Genomic DNA, 21,939 nt, shown 5'->3' on the forward strand with positions numbered 1-21,939 from the left:
ACTAGTGCAGCCACTATGGAAAACAGTATGAAGATTCCTCAAAAAACTAAAAATAGAACTACCACATGACCCAGCTATCCCACTACTGGTTATCTACCCAAATAACTTGAAATCAACAATCCAAAGTAACACATGCACCCCTATGTTCATTGCAGCACTATTCACAATAGCCAAGACGTGGAAACAATCCAAGTGCCCATTGACTGATGAATGGATAAAGAAGTTGTGGTATATGTATATACAATGGAATACTACTCAGCCATGAAAAAGACAAAATCATCCCATTTGCAACAACATGGACAGACCTGGAGGGTATTATGCTAAACAAAATAAGCCAGACTGAGAAAGACAAACACCAGATGATTTTACTTATATGTGGAATATAAACAAACACATGGACAAAGACAATACTTCAGTAGTTACCAGGGGAAGGGGTGTGGAAGGTGGGCACAGGAGCTGAATGGGAGCACTTAAGTGGTGACAGACAAGAAATAATGTATAACTGAAATCTCACATTGATGTAAACTATCACAAATCTCAATTAAAAAAAATTGTGGCAATTAAAAACTCCCTTTCCCTTTCCAGGACTTTTTTTATAGGCAATTTATACCAAATCTTAAAGGAATAGTTAATTTTTATCTTAGATAAGTTGTTCTTGAAGATATAAATATGTCGATTTCATATTATGAGGCTAATGAACTCTGGTTTCCAAAACTGGACATAGACAATATGGAAAAATAAAAATCATTTACAGGCCTATTTCACTTATGAATATAGATGCCAAAATCCTAATGGAAGAAAAGAATATTATTCTCTCAATTGATGCAGAAAATGCATTTGATAATTCAAAATCTTTTTATGAGATAAGTCTTCACAAACTAGGAATAAAAAAGAATTTTTCCTTGTTATAGGAAAGGTTGTATACCAAATCCTTAAAGCAAATATTATATTTAATTGAGAAGCCTTGGAGAAACTTTTAAGATCAGGAACAAGGCAAGGATGACTCCATCATAGCTACTGTTGAACATAGTATAGGACCTGCAAAGTTATAAGAAAAAAAAAACAAAATAAGTTTATAAAAATTGAAAGGTAAGCAATAGAGTTATCATTATTTGTAAATGATAAAAATACCTAGAAAAACCAGTAGAATCAAGAAACAAGCTTGCCAAACACAAGATCAGCTTCTAAAATCAATAGCATTTCTCTATACTAGCAATATCTGCCTAGTAATGATTTTTTTTTAAAAAAACCACTCATAGTAGCAAAAACAAAACAAAACTCAAAAATAAATTACCAAAAGCACACAACCAACCAACCAACAAACCAAAAATATCCCTCTGACGCTGGGGTTGACAAATTATGGCCTATGGGCTAATCCAGTCAACCACCTGTTTTTGTAACTAAAATTTGATTGGAGCACAGATGCACCCGTTAAATATTATCTGTGGCTGCTGTCATGCAACAATGGCAGAGTTGAGTAGTTTTTTTTCTTTTTGGTGAGGAAGATTGTCCGTGAGCTAACATCTGTGTCAATCTTCCTCTACTTTATATGTGGGACGCTGCCACAGAGTGGCTTGATGAGCAGTGTGTAGGTCCACACCTGGGATCTGAACCCACAAACCCTGGCCCGCCAAAGTGGAGTGTGTGAACTTAACCATTACACCACTGGCAGGCCAGGCCCCAGAGTTGAGGTTGAGTAGTTTTAACAGAGACTGTATGTCCCACAAAGCCTAAAATATTTACTATCTGGCTCTCTACAGGAAAAAATTGCTGACCCCTGCTCTAACGTATCTAGGAATTAACATAACCAAAAATACACAACACTTGTATGGGAAAAAAAATTTAAAGCCCTATTAAAGGACAGAATAAATGGGGATACATTCCTTGCTCTTAGATTAGATGACTAAATTTTGTCAAAATGTTCTGTCACTTGTAAATTAATCGAAATCGATTATTTAATTGACGTGAAATAGCTGTTTATATTAAATAATTACAAAATGTAACCCAAATCCAGAATCAATCTGGATTTTTTGAGACACTCAATAACTTTACCCTAAAATTAATATGGAAAAATAAAATTCTGCCAATATCTAAGTCAATTTTGTAAAGGAAGAACAAAAAGGAGAGTTACCCATTCAGATGTTAATACATACTACAAAGCCATAGTGAGAAAAATATATGTGGTACGGGGTAAGAACAAATAGACCAATGGAGCGGAACAGAGAACTCAGAGACAGACTTTGTATATATAGGAATGATTATATGGTGAATGTGGCACCAGAAATCAACGGGAAAAGGATGAAATGTTTACTGGATGGTACTGGGAAAACTAGCTCACTATATGGAGAAAAAGAAAACTGGGACCCTACTTAATACCATGTTCAAAAGTGGGCTCCAGATGCATGAAAGAACTAAATGTGAAAGATAAAGCTACAAAGTTAACAGAAGATAATGCTGAAGATTTGTTTGTGACCAAAGGGAATGAGACTTCTTAGATACAGCTCCAAAGCAAAAAAAAAAAAAAAAAAAAAAAAAAAGATGAATTTGATTACATGAAAATTAAGGATTTCTGTTAAGTAAAGAAAATACGGACAAAGTAAACAGACAACAGCCTGGGAGAAAATATTTGCATTGTCAGCCTAATGAGAAATTCCTACAAATAAATAAGAAAACGATACTCTAGTGGAAAAATTAACAAAAGAAAAAGAAGTAGCAATTCATGGGACAGGAGAGCAAATGACTACATCAGGTATATGAGATATGCTCTACATCGTTAGTAATTAGAGAAATGCAAATTAAAACAAGGCCTAACATTTTGCTCCTATCACGTTGGCAAACATCAGAAAGGTGGCTCACCCTGAGCCTGTGGGGAAATAGGAACCATTACACATCCATGGAGGGAGTGTGGGGTGTGGGCTGTTGCAGCCATTCAAGAGAGCACTACGGCAGCATTGGGCCAAATTAAAAATCTGTGCACATTATAACCAGAAATTCCACTTTTGGTTATATATCCCAGAGAATTCTCATAGAGCTTTGTAAGGTGGCCACATTCGAAAATGCTCATCATAGTGTTATTGGTGGTAGTGCAGAGTAGGGGATAATCCAGATGTGCACCACTGGGGAACTGAGTTAATAAAATGTCAAGGGTGCAACTCAAGGAACACTGTGCCGTAATTAGAAGCATCTGACCAGTACACAGTCACAAGGATATCTTAATAACATAGTGCTGAGTGGAGAAACAAATTAAGGAGGGCATGTAAATGAGAGTGAGGAATGAGACTAAAGGAATAAATAAGATAAAATACAACAAGAGCTGGACCTTGCATGGACCAGCGATGATGACAGCATACCATGAACAGAGGAATACAGTTAACTCAACCCTCCCCCAACCAATGTCCTTAGCTGAATGCCCACTGCTAACTTCTCTCTACCCCACTGCCTCTGACTTTGTGGTTATACTGAGCTTTTACTGGGAAAAGTCTCCTTGAAAGATCCTTGCTTTTGCCTGTACTGTAAAGGGTTAGGATTTCCTACGCTTCCCAGCTCTTTTGGGTGTCACTGTCAGCCTGCTCCGATTGAATTTATAGCTACCAGATATTTCTTTTCTGGTCTACTGCTGACACCCATCACAGACTCCTAATAGACTGTGGAATGATTATTTTTATATTTCTTCTTCAACGCTTTTTGTAAGAAGGAGAGGTAAGTGCCTGTGTTCACTCAATTATCTTGAATCAGAAGTCTGAAAGATTTATTATTTCCTTCTTAATTTTGTGCTTCAACACTCCTAATCTAAATTTCAAACCCAGGGTTGTTGAAACAGCTTTCTTAAATATTTTAAGCTTGGCTTCTGAGGAAATTGCTTTAAACTCAGAACTCCAACAAGTTTAGACAGATCTACTATTTGTGGGTTTTTAATATGCCCTCATGTTCAACATCCTGGGTGCAAATTTGAGAACACTAAGCTATCTTTAAATTGGTTTCATACTTGAAGTGAAATTAAATTCATAAATCAATAAAGAAAAGCAAAAGTCCATAAAAGCAGTGATTTATTTATGCATTAAATACTAATATTGACACATCTTGTACTTTTTTAAATTCCAAGAATTTTATAAACTTGATTATTTTAATCTTATTGCTGCTTTATTTGTAAATGTAGTTTTTAAAAATTAACTTCTGTATTAAAATATAACATTTTAAAAAGTACAAAAATCATAAGCACACAGCTTGGTGAATTTTCAGAGTAAACAGACCCATGTGTAAACAACAACTAGTTAAAGAAATAGACTTTAATAACACCCTAAAAGGGCCCTTCACTCAAACTCCCAGTTGCTTACTCCTCTTGCCAAGGTAGCCAATATCCAAACTTTTTAAATCGTAGATTCATTTTGCCTGTTTTTGAACTTTAAATAGATGGAATCAAACAATATGTATTATTCCGTGTCTGGTTTCTTTCATTCTACATTATGTTTGTGAGATTCATTCATGTCACTGTGGGTAGATGTAGTTCATTAATTTTCTATTGTTGTATAGTATTCCATTGTATGAGCGTGCCACAATTTATTTATCCTTCTAACATTGATGAATACTTGAGTTATTTCCAGCTTTTGTTATTAAAAACAGTGCTGTTGTAAATATTCTTGAGATGTCTTTTGGCGCACATACGTGCTCACGTCTGTTGGTTACGTACCTCAGAGTGAGAGTTCTGGGGTATAAGAATACATATGTTCAGCAACTGAAGATGCCAAACAGTTTCCCAAAGTGGTTGTACCAACTTACATTCCCACCAGCAGTGTCTGAGTGTTTGTTACTCATGTCCTTGCCAGTACTTGATATTGTTAGTCTTTTCAATTCTAGCCCTTTTATTAGGTATGTAGTTCTATCACACTGTGGTTTTCATTTGCATTTTCCTAGTGACCAACATGATTGAGTACATTTTTATGTTTATTGATTATTTGGATATCCACTTTTTGGAAAAGCTTATTCAAGTCTTTTGGCCCATTGTCCAATGGATTGTCTTTTTCTTGTGGATTTGAACAAGTCTCTTTCTCTCTCTCTCTTTCACTCTTTCTCCCCCTCTTTATTTCTTTCTCCCCATCCCCTTTCTCTCTCCTTCCTTGTTTCTTCTTCTTTTAAAAATATACTCTGGGTATGAATCCTTTACCATTTACTTGTGTTGAAAAATATTTTCTTCTGATATGTGGGCTTCTTCTCACTCTTTTAATGATGTAGAAGCTCTTAATTGTAATGTAGTCTAGTTCTATGGATGGTGTAGTGTAGTTTCTAATTCTCTGCCAAAATTCTCCACTTGTAATTTAATTCCTTGAACATATTGTCTGGGCCATTTAAAGCCTGTGACTTAGAACTCCATTCTCTGGATTTCCTGTGGGTCTTTTTCCATTGTCTTTTTTTTTAAATCATGGTTTTCAGTTATATCTTACCTCCTTAAAAGTCTGATTATTTTTGATTGAGCGCCGGATACTTGTGCTAAAAATTTTATAGATGTTTTGATGTTCTGTATAATTCAAACTTTCTCCAGAGAGGGTTTATTTTTGCATTTCTTAGGTAACTAGGTTTGGGGATGATCACTGTTTTCCAGTCAGGGGTGGAGATGACTTAAAGTTGTGCTTGAATCCTTTCAAGACTGTCTTATTTCTAGTTCACCCTTCCTCCCAGAGTGCAGCCCTTTGAGCTCCTACTGACAGCTTGGGATATTTACCAGGACCCCTTCTCCTGGACAGTCTGAACTCCGAGTTTTGTCCCCTTATGCTCTGTTATGCTTAACTGTTCAGCCTCTCAGCTGCTGCTTTTACCTTCATAATTGACAATCGCCTCAGTGCTGAAAGTATTCCCAAATGCCTGTCTCAAGTCTCTTGGCTTCCATCTTCTTCTGGATCTTGACTCTGCAAATTCTCACTGCTTTGGTAGTTCTTTGATTCATTCAAGCTAAGGTGGTTTTTTAAAAAATCTTTTTCTCCCAGCTTTTCTAGTTGTTCTTAGCAGGATTGTTGGTCTGAAACAAACTAGTCAGATATTGCTCCAGAGGAAACTTTGAAAAGTAAAAATCTGATCATGCTACATCCCTCCTCAGAAACCTTGAATATGTCCTAATTTCTACCCACTAGCCACTCCTACCTTTATTTTTGCATTTTTTTCCTGACCCAGACATACTATTTTATGCTTTCATGACCTTTCCTGTATTTTGTCCTCTGCCTGGAGTTCTCTTCTGTCCCTTTGCTCCCTCGAAAACGAAGTCTCTTTCTTCATAACCCGTGTTCTATTTTATCTCCTTCCTCAGACTCCCTTTTGTGTTTGGTCTCTTATTTCATACATACTATTCTAGTTGTAACTCTCATGCAACCTTATAGTTATCTGTTCATGTATCTGTCTTCCTCACTAGAATGTGAGCTCTTTTTTTGGCCCAGATGATATATTATTATTCATCTTTTTATTTCCAGGCCTAGAGCAGTATTTAGCACCAAAGAGGTATCAAATAAACATTTCTTAGATTGAAATGAGTTGAGCTACAAGAACACTTAGGTGTAAGCATGGTTTGGTTCTGAGGTTACCTCCCAGTCTGTCTGGTCTCAGGAGATGGTGAGGGCCTTATGTAGGGATGACCAATTGACATGTCTCAGGCTTCTTCCTGTCTGGTTGGTCGTCTCCTTTTACGGAACTGGTTAATTACTATCCCTCACTGTCTGCTGTGTCTAATGACATTGCAGACCGGTTAATGCCTTATACTAGGCCTGATGTTAACTCTAGAGACCTCTCAGACCCAGTCTGAATTGTTCTAAGTCCAAACTTTTAAGTACAGAGTTTTTCATTTTATTTCTCTGTTTCAAGCCATTTGTTCTTATTAGATCTCCACAGTTCTTCAAAAATATCTTTTAGCCCATCTTGGTTTACAGCAGAAAATGGACATCTTCTAGGTTGAGTTTTACCTGAAAAAACCTTTCCTACTGTGTAGAAGTCATTTTCTCTGTGCTTATCCCTCGGCTCTTGTTGTTAAATGTGTTATCTCTGCACCCCTCCAGGCTACAAGTTTCTAGGGATTTGCTAGTTCATTGTTTCATGGCATATGAGTGACATGGCTCAAAACTTGGGTGTTTATCAAGACAGTAATAAATATTAAAGTTAGAATGTGGTTCAATATATTATTTATTGATTCCTTTATATTCTTCCAAACTTCAAAAATGGTTTGAGGCAGGCTAGGTAATATTATAAAACGATGACCACAAGATAAAAATAAAAGAATTTTCAAGATAAGAAAAGGAGAAAAACCATAGCAAGAACTCCTTGCTGTAAGAAGCTATAGATTTCACACACCAAATTTAGCTCTGTGCCTCCTGATGGCTAGGGGACAAAAAAGAGAGAGAGAAACTCAATAGGCTTTACAACTTGCACTTTAGTTAGGACCAATTCAGTTTCTCCAGAGAAACTAACAATATCTTTATGAGGACACCTGAGAGAAATTTATTACTGGGTTCTTTATGTTAAGTAACATTAGAAAAATCTGTTTAAATGTTTTACAAAAAAATACTAGGACTCTAGGACTTCTTGATTTATTTCTTCCTTGGCCTTCTGTGAAAGCCAATATTTAGTGGTAAAATATTGTTCTGCAAAGACAGTTCTAGAGGGAGGGGGAAGGTGGGATAGGCATGTAATTTTCTGATGATTTTGCTTAACCCAAGGATGGGACTGGAAATGCTTGGAGGAAGGGCCTGCTAACATCTCTCAGCCTGTCAGTCTCTAATCCCAGCCAAATCACCTGATTATTTTAAAAATTAAAGATGTTACAAATCTCCAATTTTGTAAAAAGTGGTAGAAATATTTATGTAGATGATTAAAGAAAGCAACCAATTTGATTTAAATAATAATAATTAATATCCTTCTCTTGTAATGAAAATGAACAATGTCAGGTATGGTTTGGATTGATGTTGTGTTTTCTGTAGGATTTGAATTATCATTAATAACTACCACCAGCACAAACAGGCAGATGACACCGTGACAGATGCTGAAGATGTGGAAGTGAACAGGACACGTGAAGCCTACAGTCCCAAAGTTAAACATAAGAACATAATTAGATGTTAAGAGAATGTACGATCTATCAGTTTCTTGTTGCTGCTGTAACAAATTACCACAAACATGGTGGCTTCAAACAACACATAATTATTAACTTATAAGTCTAGATGTCAGAAGTCCAACATGGGTCTCAATGAATAAAATCAAGGTGTTGGCAGGGCTGTGTTCCTTCTGGAGGCTCTAGGGGAGTGTCTGTTGTCTTGCCTTTTCCAGCTTCTAGAGGCTGCCTGAATTCCTTGGCATGTGACCCCCTTCCAGCAGCTGTATCGCTGTGATCTCTGCTTCCATCATCACATCTCCTTCTCTGATGGACTCATTTGCCTCCCTCTTATATAAGGACTCTTATGATTACGCTGGGCTCACCTGGATAATCCAGGATATTCTTTAATTAGTCACATCTGAAAAGTCCTTTTTGCCATTCAGACAACACATTCACAGGTTCCGGGCATTAAGATGTGGACATTTTTGGGGGACCATTATTCTGCCTACCATATATCGTAAGCAACAGCAATGGCCGTGGTCTTTATTTTTATTTATTTGTCTATCTATCTATCTATCTATCTATCTATCTATCTATCATGTGTCTATTGGCCATGGCCTTTATAAACATGGTCAAGTTACTTAAAGTCTAATTTTCAAATTTTCCATCTTTAAAATGGGGCAATAATATCCTGCTCAGAGGATGGTTATGAAGATTAAATAAAGTGAGTGTGAACATGTTTACCACTACACCTGGCACACAGTAGGTACTCAGTGAATGTTAGCTTAATGAAAATTTAAATCTAATACCTAAAACCTGTATACTGCAGAGAGTTTGAATCCAACTTGTCAGACTCTTTGGACAGAGAAAAAGTTTTTATTCTTCTTTTAGGTTGGTGCATATTTTCAAGAGAAAATAGAAAATGTGGCTCCAGATAATACTAGCTTTGTGTCCCTTATTTGAAAACTAATCATATGGTGAAATATCACATGCTTTGGCATTATCTTCCATAAAACATAAGGGTGAAAACTTAAAAATAGACAAATAGAAATTTCAACAATAATTCTGGTAGAAACGACTTGTAACTATTTAGCACCTTATTTTTATTTCTGGAACACTTTCCGTTTGAAGAGCTCAAATTACTTGGGACATGTTAGCTAATTCTTATGGTCCCAGATGTATCTGGCGCAATGAGGGAGTCGGTAGTAGCAAAGAAGGGGGAAGGGGGAAATGGGGCAGGTGTGACAAGCTAAGGTTTGTGTTTGGAAGCAGTTCTTGGCAAAGGTGAAAATATTTTTAGGTAATCTTTTCTTTTTCCTGTGAAAGTCTGTAATACTCTAAAATTTGCTCCATTCTTACAGCCTAGAAATAGAACCCTGGAAATAGAATGACTGCACTTTGGTGGTTATTGTGGGCTGGGAAGTGAAAGCCAAGAGTGGTGGTTCTAAAACTTTTACTTTGTAATTTCTGTGCCTCACCCTTTCTGGCTTCCCTGAGCCCCAGTGGCACATAGCAACAATTTTCTGCTTCTTTCCACCTTGCCCTGATGTCCCTCCGCCAAAACAGTTCTATTTCAACTTTTATTTGGATCACCACTGCCTGACAGCAGTTCAGAGTTCTGTTGTGCTGTTCTCTCTCATGAGATCTCAGGAGATTTCAAACCTTGGTCAGAAGACAGTACTGGTGGAAGATTCAGGAGACAAAAGAGACACATTTGCTCCATTCTTATTGTTTTCAAATTGTTACTTCCTTTAAATCATTCATTTAACAAATTTCTATTAAGGACAATTTCAATAAGCTATTGGTGCTAGATACTAAAGATATAGCAGTGAACAACCTAGATATAGCTTCTGCTCTCATGAAACTTATAGTCTAGTGAAAGAGACAAGTACTAAATAAGGAAACTAATATGTAAGTTAGATAATTAAGGTTGCTGTAAGTACTAAGAAGAAATAAACTGGGTAATGAGATAGAGTGCAACAGGAGCTAGTTTAGAAAAGGTGGGGACTTGGTCTGGTTGAGGAATAGAAAAAAAGCTAGTGTGGCTGGAACATGGTAAGGTAGGGCAGGGTTTCATGAGGTGAATTAGGAAAGTAGACACTTTTCAGTGATGCTTAGGAGTTTGTATTTTATTTTAAGAACAATGGGAAGTGATGAGAGGGTTTTAAGTGGGGATGATGACATTATCTGACTTATGGTTTAAAGATCACTCTGACTTCTGAGTGGAAAACAGTTTAGAAAGGAACAAGAGTGAAAGCAGGGAGGTCTGCTAGGAGATGGATGGTGAGAGGTGATGGTGGCATGGACCAGGGGGAAACAATGTCGATGGACAGATTTGGAATGTTTTAGAGGTAAAGTTGGAAGGAGTAGCTGTCAGGTTGGTTGTGGGGGTTGAAGGAGGGGGAGGAAACTTGGGTTATCCTAGGGTTTGGCTTGACCAATTGGGTGACTGATTGTGCCATCTACCAAAACAGGAAAGACAGGTGGAGAAATGGATTTCGTGAAGGAAGGGGATTATGAGTTTTTGGTCTAAGTCAGTAATTTAAAGGACTTTTTACAGAAGCCTACCTGACTTCCAAGAGGAGATGTCATGTCAGCAGAAGATACAGTTTGAGAGTATTAGAATATCAATGATATTTAAAGCTATAGGACTGCATGAGCCCATCGAGGTAAGATGGAGAAGAGGACTCTGGGACTCATAAACATTTAGAGATCAGTTGGCAAAGGAGGAACCAGTTAGGGAAAGTGTGATGTCACTGAAACCATGAAAGGAAATTATTTCAAGAAGGAGGGAATGATCAACTGCATTGAGTGCAACTGAGAGGACATTAAGTTTGCGGATAGAGAGGTGCCCACTGGATCTGGCAGGATGGAACTCACCAGTGAACTTGACTGGAGTGGTTGCAGTGATGTGGTGAGGGGAGAAGCCACACTGTGAAAGAGTGAATGGGAGGGGAAGAAATGAGGTAAACAAACATAGACACCAGTTTTGGCTTTCCCAGCCCTAGTGTTGTTATCTCTTTTTTTTTTAAAGATTGGCTCTGAGCTAACATCTGTTGCCAATCTTTTAATTAATTAATTAATTAATTAATTAATCTTCTTCTCCCCATAGACCCCTAGTACATAGTTGCATATCCTAGTTGTAGGTCCTTCTGGTTGTGCCATGTGGGACGCTGCCTCAGCATGGCTTGATGAGCGGTGCTAGGTCTGCGCCCAGGATCCGAACCAGTGAATCCTGGGCCACTGAAGTGGAGCACAAACCTAATCACTCGGCCACGGGCAGCCCCTGTTATCTTTTTGAAGTTTGTTGGGATGCATTGGAGCAATCTTGGGGGTTGGGTGATGGTATGGGGGAAAGAAAGAATTTATATTCCCCATTTGAGCGATATTTGTCATAAAACACTAATTCAAGTGTCTTTGTCACTCATATTTGTATTAGAAGCTCTCATTACCTTATTTTTAGGGTGACAGGTGAATCTTATCTTTAACTCTCTGTCCTTTCTCTCTTATTTCCTAACTTTTCTCACTTATCCCTTCAATAAAATATTTTCAGTATGTTCACTCTATATACGCTCTATACACATTTGGCATGTGCTCTATACCTATTACAAACACTCTTGATTGTCTTTTAGTTCTTCCATTTTCCTCTTCTTTCATAAGCCTAAATGAAATTCTCTTTCTTGTGGTTAGTTTCCATATGCCCATTACTTTTCCTTTTTCTGCTTTTTTTCCTCTTGGGTTTTGTAGATAGTGCCCTTGCTAGGTAATTTTCATATGTGCATTATATTGCTGAAAGAAGTCACATGTTCCCAAATGAGAACACAATGCTGGAGGAAGGTAGATATTCATGGAACAGATTGTAGGTGGTTGCTAACTCTAGGGTGAGTATTATGTTTGATTACTACCCTTTCAGTCAAGTCTTGCTATCATGGTCAGTGATAAATGACACCTAAGACTAGACCAGAACTGTAAGAGGAGAATAAGAGCTTTCTATGGGACTTGGAAGAAGGTCAGTTTGCATATTGCAGTTGAAATCGCCATGCCTTCTGTTCTTCCCAGGCACACTTCTAGATTACATTTCTAAGCATGCCTTGCAGTCGTATGTGGCCATGGCATTGAGTTCAGGTCAGTGGAATAACGGTAGAAGTTAAATGAGCAACTTCTAGGCTTGACGTATAAAAACTTGTAGAATGCTTCTCCATGGTCTCTTCCCTTGTCTCCCAGCACGGTGCAGAGGATATAGCAGTACACACCAAGATTTTGGAGCTGGTCAAGCCACAAGATGGAAGGAGCCTGAGTACCTGAAGACCATGTGGAAGGCAACCTTATACCCAGGAACCTACTCTTTGGACTTACACATGAACAAGAAATCAACTTACGAAGCCATCCAGATTTTGGGGTGTGTTTGTTAGAGTTGCTGATGTTACTGTCCCTAACTAATACACATTTCTTGTGTGATTTTTCCCTCTGCAAATTTGGTCATTCCTCCTCAGTCTCCTGGAGTGCCCTCTTCTCACTTTATCAAATTCGACAGCTACTTTGATGATCTGTTTTCTATTTTTTTCTGGCATGAGATATTTTCTGACCATCTCAGCCTGAGTCAATTTCTTCCTCCAAATTTCTAAAGTGACTATTAGCTTTATGGTTTACTGGATGAATAATGAAAAGATCATAAGCTCTTAATACCTGTGTTACTTTGTATAAATTACTTAATCTGCCTGAGGTCGCTTTACTTTTTTCTGAAAAATAGGCATAATAACAGCCCATACTTCATAAAATTGTTATGAGGTTTAGATGAGGTGGTAAATGCAGAGGACATAGAACAGTATCTGGCATGTAGTAAGCACTCTATTATTAGAGTCAGTCTCCTACCAGTTTAGTTTAATTCTATATACTGAACTCCTAACTGTGTCAAGTGTTGGGCCAGTGCAGTAGATATCACACTGAGGGATATGCTGTTCTTATAGTTTCCTCAAATGTAACATTTGTTAATACATTAGTGCAACTTGTCTTCAGTGGCATTTATTGCATTTACCATGTACCAAAGATTGGGCAATGTATTTCTGGGGATATAAATATGCCCCCAAGGAGGTCCATTACTTTCCATGTCCCTACAAGTCAGCAGATCAAATCAATTAATACCATTTGAAGAATTGTTTAGGGATATTTTGGTTTCTTCTCCAAAGCTGAATTCCTGTATGTCTCAGGGGCTTACCAAAACCCCTTACTTCATAGGGCTATTGTGTGGATCAAACGGTAGAATATGTGGAAATGCTCTATAAACTTGAAAGTGTGGAACAAATGTCTATGAAGATGTTAATTTTCAAATCTTTAAAGTTCTTAAATGAAGTTTTCAACTTTGTATGATTTTGTCTTCTCTCCAAATTGAATATAAGCTTGTTGTAGGTGGGATGTGTATTACTTCATCTCTGTAAGTCCCTAGTATCTATCTCAGTGATAAGTAAAGAGCAGGCACTTGATAAACTTTTATGGTTTAAATTTTTGCAGTGTTTACCATGAAAACCTTTGACTCTTTCCCTTTCTGGTGATTTTCTGCAAAGCAGTACCCATATATTGGGTGAGAGATTTGGCTACATTGGTTTCAAGAGGAGAAATCTGTTTAAGGCATGTTGCTAAGTGGAAAATATATTTTAAAAACATATACTTAACTCTCTGAGCAAAGCTATCTTGAGTTTTAAGCAGCAATTTTCAATGAAGAATCTGACAGGCAAGGAACGGTTATTGAGCTCTTGGTCTGCTCTGTGCATCTGTACACACAGTGTTGAATAAGCTGTTAATCCTTCCATCTTTACAGGATATTTTAGGCATGCTTATGGTGAGGTCATGCATATCCATTTTTGTAGTGTTCTCCCACTCTACCCACTCACCATGTGTTCTGGTGCTGAGATATTTTTGTCCACTCTCATAGTACTCTCTCTTTCTTACCTTATTTCCCTCCCCCAAGCCCAGGAAAAAGAAAGTTGATTCTTCAATTTTTTTCCCCGATTTGAAAATATGACTGAGATTGGGAAGGAGGGCATTGCTATTTTTTCTTCCTCACTTCAGGTTGGTGTTAAAATGACTCAGAGTAAACAGCTTGATATTCTGTAAAAACAATTCTTCGATTGAAGAAAAGATTATATCAATGATAAGAAACAATGTTTTTCTAGAAGAGATTTTCTTATATTCCCAACTTTCACTTTTAAATTCTTTCTGCTGCTACTGCCTTTCATGCAATTTCAGGTCTGCAGAAGGATTTTCTTATTTTTTTAAAAAAAGATCAGGTCATGCTTTTTACAGTGATCCAAATTGTGATTTAAATTAAGATATATTTGTATTGGATTGGAATAAAATCTCGTTGTCAGCCCAGCACCATGGACAGAGAAATGACTTCCAGTCCATTTCTCTTCCTGCCTTCAGGTTAGCTAGCAGTAACACATTCACTTGTAAGGAATAGTTTGTTAAGTCCTCAGTTCACCTTGCCCTTATATTAAATAACTTCATGTTCGGTCTTACCTCAGGATTACTGCCTCTTTATACTTACTATTTTTTAAAAATAGTCTAGGTACCATTTTTCTTCTTCAGCTATGGGTAGTTTGAGATGATTTTGACTCCCACTTGATGATTCAACTACTTTTCAAACTCTATTCTCTCAATTAAAGAAAATTATTTTGAAATTGTATAGATTCACAGGAAGTTGCAGAAATGGCACAGAGAAGTTCTGTATATCTTTTACCCAGTTTCCCCCAAAGTAGGTTTGCCAGCTAAAAAAACAGAATGCCCAGTTAAATTGGAAATTCAGAGAAACAATGAATACTTTTTAGTATAAGTATTTTTAGTATAAGTATGTCCCAAATATTGGATGGGACATACTTATGCTAAAAAATGATTTGTTGTTTATCTGAAATTCAAATTTAATAGGGCTTTTTTTTGTCATTAGGCTGTATCTCGCTGGGGATGTAGAGTCAAATGATTATGTTTTAAAGTCACTTAGAATAGTTCTTCTTTGTCTAGTTATGACACCAACTGGATACATAGTTATGCTCATTCATATCATTTACTTTTGAATATTTTAGGAGTTGCTTTTAAATTTAATTTTGTTTTATAGAATATTTACATGGTTCTAAAGTTAAACACACGAATATAATTTCAATGCATTTGTTCTCCAAACTGGTTGAAATTAGTTTGCTCATTTTCATATTTTTAAAAACAGATACAATATCGTTTCCCTAGATACCACCCTTTTATGATTATTTTATAAAACATCTTTCTGAGATAGAATGATCCCATAAAGACAGCCTGTATAACACTGGATGACCTTCTTTTGAGTCGCTTTAAAACAAGCCACCTTGTATTCAACCTAGAGAGAAACTGGAATTTCATGCTAATTAGCCTCCTAGTTCCTTTCATTTTGTACATGACTAAAAATGTTTTCACAAAGTCCTTAAACAGAAAACCAACAAGGGAGTTTTGCAAATGTAATCCTAATTAAGGTGCTTGGATGTTATTTTACTTTTAATTTTTTTCCATACAGGTGTTTTAAAATTAAAATCTTATGAGGCCCTGGCTGCTTCTGGGATGACACAGGAGTCTCCCTGGTGACTTCAGGACAGGCCAGAAAAGCTACATGGGCAGACCTGAGGAATGGCTTCTGAAACGTGCCCTACTGTGCTTCTATTTTTTTAACAACTCTATATGTAGATTTAATGTTTCTTAAAAAAACTATTTTTGGGGGTGGGAATGAACTATTCAATGTTAATTCAATTAAAAAATTAAACATGAGTTGTTAGTAAAAGTCTTTTGGATATTTAGGAATATTTTAATTTTAACAAGAGAAAGATGACAGTTTAGGTCTAGCCAATTCTTGCGATTATCATTTTGGAGGTAGTTTTGTGTCTATCTTCTTGCCTTCCATCTTTGCCTCTTTATTCTTTCTGAAAAGATAAATCTTAACTTTTGAAATGAAAATATATTTTTACCTTCCTGGTTGTTAAAGTAATATATGCTTATTGTAGATTCTTCTTCACAGGACTGATTGAGCTGCGATAGGGATTCATTGAGAAGGGAAGTGAGGGAAGAGGCTAGGAAAGAGGAAGAACGATTAAGCAAGGATGCAGTGTGTGTGTGTATTCTTCTGTGTCTTCAGAGACATTCTCATGGGAATGTGGAGGATGCTGTCGCCAGACAGGATTGTTAGTCAGATGTCATTGAAAAATATGTAGCTTACATAGCTTTTAAAATAATTTTAACTTATTAAATCACATAAAAGAATGCATTCTGGCAGGTGTGTATAAATGGCTATAAAATTGTCTTCTTTTGATATGCCATAAGCAGATCTTCAGGGAACTTAACTCACCATGGGATAGTTGCAGTTAAATTCCGTGGGCCTGGATTCACTTGAAGTTTTTGTAGGACTGTAATGAAATGTTTTAGAAATATGGTCTAAAAGTCTATGATTATATGATAATGCCAAAAGGTGGGGAATAGATAGACTTTATTTTGCTGTAACTTTACCCAGACCTCTACTTGACAGCAACTTACCTTGAGTCATTTGCAGATGGCCACCTGTCTTGGCTTGGGGGTCTTTAGTTTTTCACAGTTGCTGTGGACACGGCCATGGCAGGTAGCCAGTAAGAATTTACTGAAAGGTAATCAATACTGTGTGTATATGGTGACCAAACCAGGAAGTGTAAGCCTTTTGAAGGTGATGGTTTGCCAGAACTAGAACCCTGTGATTCCTGTGTGGGCATGTGACAAAATGTTTCCAGTTTGTGTGCCTTCCATGATTCTATTCTTGCCATTTACTTAGTCACACCACTAAGTTAACATAACATGGTTGTCAGGAGTGAGGCCACTGAAAATAGTTATAACTATGTATTAGTTTACTTGGGCTGCTGTAACAAAGTACCACAAACTCAGTGGCTTTAGCAATGGAAATTTATCATCTCACAGTTTTGGAGGCTAGAAGTTCAAGAGGAAGTTGTTGGCAGAGCCATGCTCCCTCTGAAGGCACTAGGCAAGGATCTGTTCCAGGCCTCTCTACTAGCTTCTGGTAGTTCCTTGGCTTGTGGCAGCATAGCTCTAGTCTTTACATAGTGTTCTTCCTGTTTGTTTGCCTGTGTCCAAATTCCTCTTTTTATAAGGACACCAGTCATATTGGATTAGGGGCCCCACCCTTACCCCAATATGACCTCATCTTAACAAGTTACTTATTTCCAAATAAGGTTACATTTTCTAGTACTTGGGGTTAGGATGTAAACATATGAATTTCGGGGAAAACACAATTCAACTCATAATAGACTCACTTTATATTCGAACCAGCGGTTCTCAATATTGGTTGTACATTAGAACCTATTGGGGAGCTTTAAAAATCCTGACGCCCAGATTGCACCCCAGACTGAAGACATCAGAATATGTGTGAGATCCTGGCATTAGCACTTTTTAAATCTTGCCAGGTGATTCCAATATGTAGCCAGGATGAAGAACCATTCTATTTGGGTGTCCCTCACTAAGAACAGAAATTCACCCAATTCTACAGATAATATGTTAAGAAAATGAAATTCCAGTAACATATTCAAATTTTTCTCCTTGTTGTTGTAGCAGTAAGATTAATTTTAGAATCAGGACAAAATTTTTGGGAAAAGGATTACAGGTGATTTTTTTCCTTTCCAATTTTTTCTTGTACCTATTTAGAAATTTTTCTACAATTAACATGGAATTCTTGTACAAAAACCCAATCAATAAACTTTTTTAAAAATTAAAAAACATATCCCTTTTTCTTATTATCAACTATCATGGACTAGTATGCAGAAAAAAAATAGAAAAGCATTTCCTCTGGATTTAGTATCAAAAAGAGGCTTTGATAAATTCTTGGCTCTACTATCTAATTACTAATAAGTCAAAGAACTACAGGAGACTCTTTTTAAAACAAAACGATTATTTATGGTAGCAGTTCACCAATATTTAACTGATATATAGGTAACCAAACTATGTTGCAAATCAACTCACTCAGATACCTGGGCATACATTTCAAAACCAATTTATCTTGAAGGTTGTTGTAGGAAATGATATTGCTCAATCTTAAACATTCTTGGGCTCTCCATCTTAAATGGTTTAGATTTTTTTTTAAAGCCAAGGTAGGGTTTGGTTACATGCTTTAAACTTTTTCAGGATTAATTTATTGTGGTCTAGAATTTGGAGCCTTTTTGTCTACTCTCCATGAGTTAGTGGTGATCCAATATTATTTCTCAAGAAGAATGTTGACCCTGTCCATGGGTGGTCCCTCGACCTTCTCTTTACACTCCTCAACTTTCATAAAAGGCTATGAATCACTACGATCCACTCGGCTGATTGTTAAAACATATTGTTCTACATTCAACTGGTAACATAGGATACACTGATACCAAGAACTCATCTGGAAGAAGAAGCTCAAGCTTGTTGTCATTTAATGCTTGTCTAAAGCTTGGTTGGGATTCTGGAAATTCATCCTTTAGATATAATTGCACACATGTGGAATGGCATATGTTCAAGCTTATGCATTGTAGCATTTCTTTTGTAATATAAAAGATTGGAAACTAATTTACCTTTTTTCTTTTACTGATTGTACTTTCAGTGTTGTATCTAAGAAATCTGCCTAACATAATGTCACAAAGATCTTCTTCTGTGTTTTTTCCCAGAGGTTTTAGAATTTTAGGTTTTATATTTAGGTCTATGATTTGTTTTGAGTTAATATTTGTATATGGGGCATATAATGGACTGTTCACTGCTTTTGCATATAAATATACAATTGTTCCAGGAAAAGAATAGCCTTTGCACCTTTGTCAAGTCAGTTGTCCATATATATATGTGGGTCTATTTCTGGACTCTATTTTGTTCCATTAATCTATTTATTTATCTTGACACTAATACCACACTGTTTGGATTACTGTGGCTTTATAACGTCTTGGGCTTCATTAGAATTAAAAACTTTTTCTCTTTGAAAGACACTATTAGAGAATGAAAATACAAGCCTCAGGATGGGAAAAATATTTGCAAATCATATATCTAATAAGGGACTTGTATCCAGAACATACAAAGAACTCAAACTCAAAAATAAGACAACTCAACAAAAACGAGCAAAAAATTTGAACAGACACTTACTTCACCAAGAAGTAAATGGATGGAAAATAAGCACATGAGAAGATGCTCAAAGTCATCAGTCTTTAGGGAAATACAAACTAAAACTACCATGAGACACCACCATACCCCGAATAGAATGGCTAAAATTAAAAGGACTGACCATACCAAGTGTCGACAAGGATGTAGTGGTAACAGAACTCTCTTACCCTGCTGGTGAGAATGTAAAATTGTAGAACTACTTTGGAAAACAGTTTGGCAGTTTCTTAAAAAGTTAAGCATATACCTACCATATGATCCAGCCATTGTACCCTTAGGTATTTACCCAAGAGAATACCTTGTCCCTACAAAGATTTATGTATGAATATTCACAGACTATGTCTTGATACACAATCAAGATACAGAATCAAGAGCAAGGAACTCCTTCGTGCTGATCCTTTACATTTGTATGTCCTCCCATGGGTTGCTTTTCAAACCACTTGACCGTATTACCTATTTTAAAAATCAAATAAAAAAGCTTGTTGAGAGAAGCAAGATTTATAGAAGATCCCTGTGACTTGGAAAAATCCTACATTGTATATTGGGGGACAGTGGGTGGAAGTGGGGAGTTTTTTGACCACTTGACACATGATAATTCATCTTTTATTTGGTAAAATATAGTCTTAATTAATTGCCCCAGGAGACCACCGGACTGCAAGATTTAGGCCTTTCTATTTACAAGCAAATTTATAGAAATCACAACAAGGGCAGATTAGATTACTGTGTATAGATGTGAACAAAACAAAAAGTGTAAGCATGTTGATGGAAATGAACCCGTAAGTCCAGTGACTCCCCTGGGAGATGCTCATGGACAAACTTATCCTTGTCACTTCTCCTAAGACAGCATTTTTCTCAGGGTTTCAAACAGTTTATTTGGGGGAAAGACCAGATGACTAAGAATCCAGTGTGGTTAATATCTGATTTTCCCTTAACTATTTTGACCGGAAAATAAAATGGTCTTGATTGAAAAACCCTTTTATATCTGTCTTTTGGTGTTCTGAATCTTTTTTTCAGTTTTATACAAAGAAGCAGTTAATCAATTTAGGGTCTAATCTTTGGGTAACAAATTCCCTGAGACAATGGCATGAGTGATAGGGCTATAAAGTGCTTAAAACTGGGCCTAGGCCTAGTAAGAGCTCAACTAACAATAACTGGTGGCAGGTTGTGGAGGCTGCTGCTTTGCAAGAACCCAAGGGAGAAACCTCTTTCTGGTCTTCCTCCCAAGAACAACTCTTCTTTCCCCTGAGCCTCCTGAACTGTTTTTACCTCATGGACACTAGGCATCAAGCTTAACTGACTGCATCCCTTCTCTGCATCAATTTCTGGATAATTGAGAATCTAATTTATGGCCCACCTCCTGCCATAGGATTTTGTGCACTAACCTCTTTCTTGGATTCAACCTATCTTTCTTACCTTCACTTTCCCTGTGTATATATTTACTTGAAATTCCTTACTTTCCAACACGAGGGGCAGTATAAATAAAAGAGGCACACTAACGCATCAGTAAAAAAAGACCATGAGCTTCCACCTCAGTATGGGGGTATATTTACTATAGGTTCTATCACAGGTCTTAACTGTGTCAGGGAAGGATTGTTGGGTGGAAGGTATTAAGAGATACTTTTTTAAAAAGGCGAAAATATCACTCTCATATATATATAAAATGGACATAGTGTTAACGACTTTAACTCATGAATTAAATGAGAGAAGCAGGCAGATACTATAACAAAGAAGTCAAGGGAGAAGTCATAGAAGTACAAATTTATATGGAGTAAAGGAATATTGAAACGAATTGCAAAAGGTTGCAAAGATGGCTCTTATTTTGGTGGCTGGCTTATTATTTCCTCCTGACAAAATTCATTGGCGTGTCCATAGATGTCTACAGACAAGAACTAGTTTGTGTTTCTGTCAGTTATCCGCAGCTTGGGGAGCTGTTGAGCAGCTCCGTAGAACTGGAATCAGACAACTGGGAAGAGAGTGCTGTAGACCAGGGGTTGGCAGTTTGGTCCCAGAATCAAATCGAGTCACAGTCCATTTTTGTATGGCTATGAGCTAAAAATGGTTTATACATTTAAATGACTGAAAAAAATCAAAAGAAGAATATTTTGTGATATGTGAAAATTACACAAAATTCAAACTTCAGTGTCCATACACCAAGTTTTATTAGAACACAGCACATTCATTTACGTATTGTCTGTGGCTGCTTTCACACTACAATGGCAGACTTCAGTAGTTGCCACAGAGACCTTATGGCCCACAAAGCAAAAAATATTCACTATTCGGCCCTGACAGAAAGTTTGCCCATCCCTGCTCTAGATAATGCATAGTTTTCCATTAAAGCACATTTCCCCCATAAAAGATAAAAATATTAACATCCCTAACTTTCTCCCTTTGTCCCTCCTTCTCTCCTGTCTCTTCTTCCTTTCTTCCTTCCATAAATATTTATGGAGTGCCTACTGTGTGCCAATATGCTGATACAAATATGGGATACAAACGAGAGGAAAACACCACTTCTCAGCTAATGTAGCCTGTAGTCCGTGAGAAGAGAAACCTTAATCAAATATTCACATACAAATGTGCAATTATGGACTGTGAAGCTCCCAGAAGGGAAGGAACAGGGTGTTATAAAGTGTATGAGAGATCCAGCCTTCGGGGGGTGTGGGGGTGCTAGGAGAGCTTCCTGGAACAACTGAAGATCCAGTTGACTAATTACTGTGTCTGACGGG

General features: G+C 37.0%; 1 long non-coding RNA gene across 7 annotated transcripts in view; it reads left to right on the forward strand.

The window, feature by feature from the left end:
* The window catches only part of LOC123282656 (uncharacterized), a 137,511-nt gene extending 118,871 nt beyond the window's left edge, over window positions 1-18,640 (forward strand). For all 7 annotated transcript variants that reach the window (XR_011499712.1, XR_011499708.1, XR_011499710.1 and 4 more), the window contains 2 exons: window positions 12,287-12,461; window positions 15,597-18,640. This is a non-coding gene — a long non-coding RNA (uncharacterized lncRNA). The remainder of the gene's footprint in view (window positions 1-12,286; window positions 12,462-15,596) is intronic.
* The last annotated feature ends 3,299 nt before the right edge of the window (window positions 18,641-21,939 follow it).

Source organism: Equus asinus, chromosome X, assembly GCF_041296235.1.
Source record: "Equus asinus isolate D_3611 breed Donkey chromosome X, EquAss-T2T_v2, whole genome shotgun sequence".
Taxonomy (NCBI): Eukaryota; Metazoa; Chordata; class Mammalia; order Perissodactyla; family Equidae; genus Equus; species Equus asinus.